This window comes from Trichechus manatus, unplaced genomic scaffold (genome assembly GCF_000243295.1).
Source record: "Trichechus manatus latirostris isolate Lorelei unplaced genomic scaffold, TriManLat1.0 scaffold00003, whole genome shotgun sequence".
In the NCBI taxonomy this organism is placed as follows: Eukaryota; Metazoa; Chordata; class Mammalia; order Sirenia; family Trichechidae; genus Trichechus; species Trichechus manatus.
In genome coordinates this window covers 23609845-23615410 of record NW_004443939.1, presented here as the reverse complement: position 1 = coordinate 23615410, position 5566 = coordinate 23609845, and positions in this window count along the sequence as shown.

The following is a 5566-nucleotide window of genomic DNA, read 5'->3' as shown; positions in this document are numbered from 1 at the left end:
AGTGAGCTTGTGGGGAGGGGAAGCAATGATTACTCACTAACGCCATTAAGTGATACTAATAATAAAAAAAAAAAAATGCCAGGGCTGAAGATGAGGCCGCTTACAGGTAATTTCTGAACGTCTTTTAGGAGCCCAAACAGCTCACGATTAAAAGAAACTGCGATTCAGCTAGTCTGGCCAAGCGTCGGCTCGCTCACCTTCTCAGGGGAAACTGCCAGCTCCGGCACGTCCTTTTCTTCTAGTTTACACACAAACATCTGATCGCTCTTCCAATACATGGCACTGCTAGGGCTGCTTATCACATACCAACTCCAGAGGGTCAGAGGCTGTCCGTGTCTGCCGATCTCCCCCTCCCCCGCCCCAATGCGCTCATAAAAGCTGACACCAAGGAGGATAAGAATGCTACAAGGAAGTCTTCGTCCAAAGAGGCCGCTGTAGCCGTACCACTCTCTGATGGACTGTTCTTCCCAAACTTCACTGAGGTCTGTCCCACCAGGAAAGGAAGAAAAAAAAAGTTTTGTTTTCTAGAGGGTGGAACCTTACATAAAGGGAGGAAAGGGGGGTGTGGGGGAGAGTCTTTTCCTGGAGGAATAGCCTCACCTCCTTAAGGAAAACCCGCCTTCTCTACATGTTAAGATCTTTATCAGGACAAGCCAATTTACTCCAGGTTTAGTATTAAGGGGAAAAAAATTGGATATGGCCTGTTAACTTTTGACTTTAAAAAAAAAAAAAAAAAAACTCTCTGCATTTGCCTTAGCTTTTTAATTCTCACCCCCCAAGAAAAACTAAACACAGATTCAGGTTACATTTCTTTCTGCAGCAAGCAGAAGGGAAAGCGGAGGTCTGGGTGACTTGAAGGTTTTAGTCATTCTCCTGAAACTTGCAGCTCTCCTCTCTAGCTGAGGCACGCGACCGCTCCCTGGCAGCCTGGGAGCTGGTTTATTTATCTAGAGGTTAGTGCTCCCTTTGCGAAAAGTTTTCTCATTAAGATAAAGAAGGAACATCTGAGCAGCACAAAAACTTATTTGCGACTAGATCTGAAATCAAGGCAACAAGAAAGAAAAAAGTATGTTACTAATGAATATTGCTCTTTCATTTCATCCTAGACAAAATTTAAAAGTCCTAGAAGCAGCCCTCTGCTGCCTAAAGTTTTGGCTGGCGGTGAGGGATTGGGGTAGGTATTCAATATTGTCATTTTGGTTTAGGATTGGAACCTGTGTTTGTTTAAAAAGCTTCTTTATGGTATATATTTTATTTCATTATTTAGTGTATGAAAGGGAATTTGGTAAGAGACTTTTACAAAATGGATTTTTAACTTCCAATTTTCCCTTTTTAAGAAACAAAAGTAATATAAGAATATCTGGGAGTCTAATTTTTAAAGACCTCTAACAAAATCATGAAATGCTGCTTCAGTTAAACGGATATATATGTGTATGTATATATATGTGTGTGTGTGTATATATATATGTATACATTGAGAGAGGGGCCCTGGTGGCAGTGGTTAAGCGTTTGGTTGCCAACCAAAACGTCGGCAGTTCCAATCCACCCACCCTCCTTGGAAACCCTATGGGGCAGTTCTACTCTGTCCTATAGGGACGCTATGAGTCGGAATCGACTCCACGGCAACGGGTTACATATATATACACATATATAGAATACATGTATATATCCTTGCGTATTTGTCTAGCAGAAGCAGTTCGAAGTGCTTGAGGAGATAGGTCAGCAGCAGCGCTAGCCGAGGGGCAATGGGCAGGGATAGGTAGACTTTACAGTGATGAAGTGAGCCTATGGAGCAGCCTGGGGCCGAGCAATGACTGCAAGCTTAGTTTTTCCTCAAATGCATTTTTCTCCCCAAAACACGGAAGTCCTCGGAACTTTTCCTATCGCCATTGTTTTCCTTTCTACGCAGCTGCGCACACGTTAATGTTAGCCATCCCCCTGTCGGTCCTCTTTGGGGCATCGCGCTTAAATTTACGGAGTTTGGGCGGGGGACCCTACGATTAATTAATAACATCTTGTTTTAAGGAATTGAAGGCTTGGGTTTCTCGAAAACCTAACTGCGTAGGGAACAGAGAGACTTGTATTTTTGATCAAGCATAAAAATCAGTATTTGGGGAAAAAAATCCACATAATGCATTACCATGACGTAGCATCTGTCTCGAAATGGCTCTTCTGAACAGAAAGAGTCGTGCAGAACGTTGGCTCCATCAGGCCGTGTATAAAGTACCATTGAAAATAGAATAAAAATAAAGGTCTAGTTCGGAGATTTAGTTGCAGTTTCTTTTTGTGAGGGCTTGCAAAGTGAATCTGAGGTACTGTTTTGGCTACAATCCTTAGAATTGATCGCGCGGGTCATTTGAAGATCCCGAGAGCACTGGAGCTGTTTTGGGAAGTAGGGCGGGGGTGCAGGAGTTTACGCGATCTTTCCACCCACCCTCGCCTAATCAGGCGGCTCTCAATCAGGTTTTCAAAATACTAATCTTGATCTAAGAGCTCCTATCTCTGCATAAGTGGAGGAAATGATTCATTTTTAGAGGTTTCTAATCTTAGGGAAAAGGAACGGGCGTCAGACGTAAGCAGAAGACCTAAAGGACTGGTCTGGCGTCTGCTTTCTTCTAGGCACCCAGCGGAACGCGGACTTTTCCCGCTGTGTAATTGCGCGCTCCCAGCCTTGCCCTGTAGGCCTCTGGGCGGTGAGTCTCTTTCCGTTCCCCGGGTGGTGTGAGCCTTTGACTGGGGGGTCGTGTGTGGAGGCGGGAAAAAGGGGGTGCACAGGTATTTGGTATGAATGCCCGGGCTGAGCCCTCCTCCGAGCATGGGCCCAACGACTTTCTGACCCTTCGTCAGGGGCAAGCGCACCGAGGGATCACCCCTGCGCAGTAGCCCGGCTCCTCGGAGCTCCTGACCCAATTCTTACCCACGCTCCTCCTCAACTCCGGAAAAGGAAAAGTTCGCCTGCTGCTGCGTAAAGTACGTCTTCCCAAGTTGGGTGCTTACGCTAAAAATTAGAACTCTCTTTTTTTTTCTTCTTGGTCTTCGCGTTGAGACTCCAACTGAGACCAATTTTGGACGAACGATGACACACCAAAAAACATCATCTTGCATATCCGCAGACGGAGGAGGAACCGTCTGTGTCGTGGCGGCGCCTACTTAATAAAGTTTTAAATTTACAGACGGCCACCTCTCTTTTAGTGAACCTGAAAAAGACTGCACGGACACCCAGGGGAGCGGCTGACACCTCTGGACCATAGGGCGCTTTGCAAGCCCAGGAGAAAGAGAGCCAGGGACTTCGGAGTTCGTCCCGTCGCGGGCTGTGGGCCGGCAGGGGGATTTAAGAGGCGCTGGATGGGTCTCCCTGAAGCTCGAGGAGGGTAGGGAAGGGGTCTGGGTCCCGCGAAGCTAGGCCTTGACTGGAGGTCGGGGGCTGGAAAGAGGGAACACCAACCCGCCCTGACTCCCACAGCTTCCACTCACCGCGAAGAGCTACCTAATTGGGCTGTGAGCAGCTGCGAAATTTGTAATCGCCTAATAAGCCTTCCACCTCGGTAGTTCTTATCAAAAGGCACAAAACTGATATTTTCACACTCGGCTCGCACCGCAGGCGCCGTTTATAAACATCCTTCATCAGTGGGATGAAATTAAGCCTGCATTGACAGAGGTCTCTGGAACTCGATATTTAAAAGCAATAGATCCGAATTAGCAAATTATTAGTTTAAGTAGGGAAAGTCCCCACCAACTTGACTATTGAACACTTTGCCTCTGAGCTCCTCGCGGTGAGTAACCACATGTTTGAGAGAACTTAACCTGGAGGTTACGCAGTGTTTAGGCAATCTCCGAAGTCTCGCCTCCCTGAATCCGCTTTGGCTCCAGCTTCCGGCCCTCCAACCCGCCCGCAAGACCGCGTCCAGGGCAGACCTGTGGAGACCTGGGCCTGGTACATCTGGGGACTGGGAGAAAATACGGTCAAACAGGACGCGTCCAGGCGGGTCTGCAGGCTCAAGGCCCCGCGTTTCCGCTGGTCCTGCAGTATTGCCCCTCCCCTCCAGGCCCCGTGTTCTCCCCCTCTCGCGGCCTTCGCTGTCCGCCCCCCAGCTACCTGTGCCAGCGGCCGAGCCCGCTGGAGGACTCAGTCGCGTTGGAGACCTCCGCACCCTCAAGAAGGCGCAGTTTCTGGTTGATTTTGGTGGTGACGCCTACGTGCCCTAAAGGTGAAAAGTCAGCCAAGAGCACTGAAACTGTCTCCGGAGGTCACACACTTGGCGCTCAGGGTTAGGGGAGCGTGCCCTTTGATTTTCGTCCACACAGTCTAACCATTATTAATATTAGTCTGGAACGGGACTGGAGGTCCTAGCTTCCAGAAGCTCTTCTTCCAACTTGAGCAGCTCAGAACCTGCGTCACCCCTCAGAGATTGCAGAGCTGGAAACGCACTCACTTTGGGACTTACTGGTCCCAAGCTCCTCAGACCTTGTCACCCACCGTTTCCGAGGGAAAGGGTTGGGACGCGTTTATTCACGCCAGTGGAGGCCGCAGAAAGGTGGCGAGGGCCTCCGTCTGGGGGCCCCCTGGTCCCTCCCTTACTGCAGGCCATGGCCTAGGGTTGATGGGCTTCCCCAAAAGGCTTGAGCGCTCGTTGCTGGACACCCGAGAACGCACCGCGCGCAAACTCGGTCCTGCTATCTGGCCCCGTGGGCGCCTGTTTCGCTAACTACAGCGGGATGCGCCCGCTGGGGCCACTTGTTTCGAGCGGCTCAGTAAATCCAACAACCAAACCCAAGCTCTGCGCCCGAGAGTGTGTACATTGGGACTCGGTGTTTCTTTTCAGCGCTGCCCTCGCTCCTCAGCGCCCGGGTAAACTCTCCACGCCCACCACGAAAAGAGAGAGGGCAAGTGGTTCTCGCCTGGACCGAACTCTAGCTGATAGGAGCGATAATAGTATTAGGCTCCACACAGAGCCTGGAATTAGGCAGGGGGCTAAATGCTATTGCGGGAAGCGCAGAAGTTCATTCACTTATTTTGACATCTTCAAGCCAACAGTATCGCCTCAAGCACGCCTGTGGTTTGGGGCTGCGAGTTTTAGATGCATTTAGCGTTCGGAATGAGCAATACTGCAGGACCAGCAGAAACCTGATTCTAACCTGGTTCCTCAGATCTTTGCCCGCGCAACTCTGTGAAAGCCAAACTACGAGAGGTGGAGAGAAAAAAAACTAACAACCCTCTAAGTGTTCCCCCAAACTCCGCGTTTCCCTACATATTTTAGGCGCGCCGGGCGGATCTAGTTTGAAGCTCACGAATTTATAAAGTAGACGGAAACCCAAGCCGCATGGGCTTTCCTCTGTTCACCAGGGATCCCTGAGAGCCGAACCAAAACCCTGCAAGGGTGGCAGGAAAGCCAAACTTTATCTGAGTGCAAAAACAAGGGCGCCAAACTGTGTTTTCCTAGTAGGTGGGGTAGTGGGGGCGGGCTGGGGATGGCAAGAACCAGTGTGAGCCTCCTATTCCCAAGCTTCGATGCTGTTGTGATAAGGGAACACGCAGCTCCGTGTGAGCTCCAGTGTGACTGCGCCA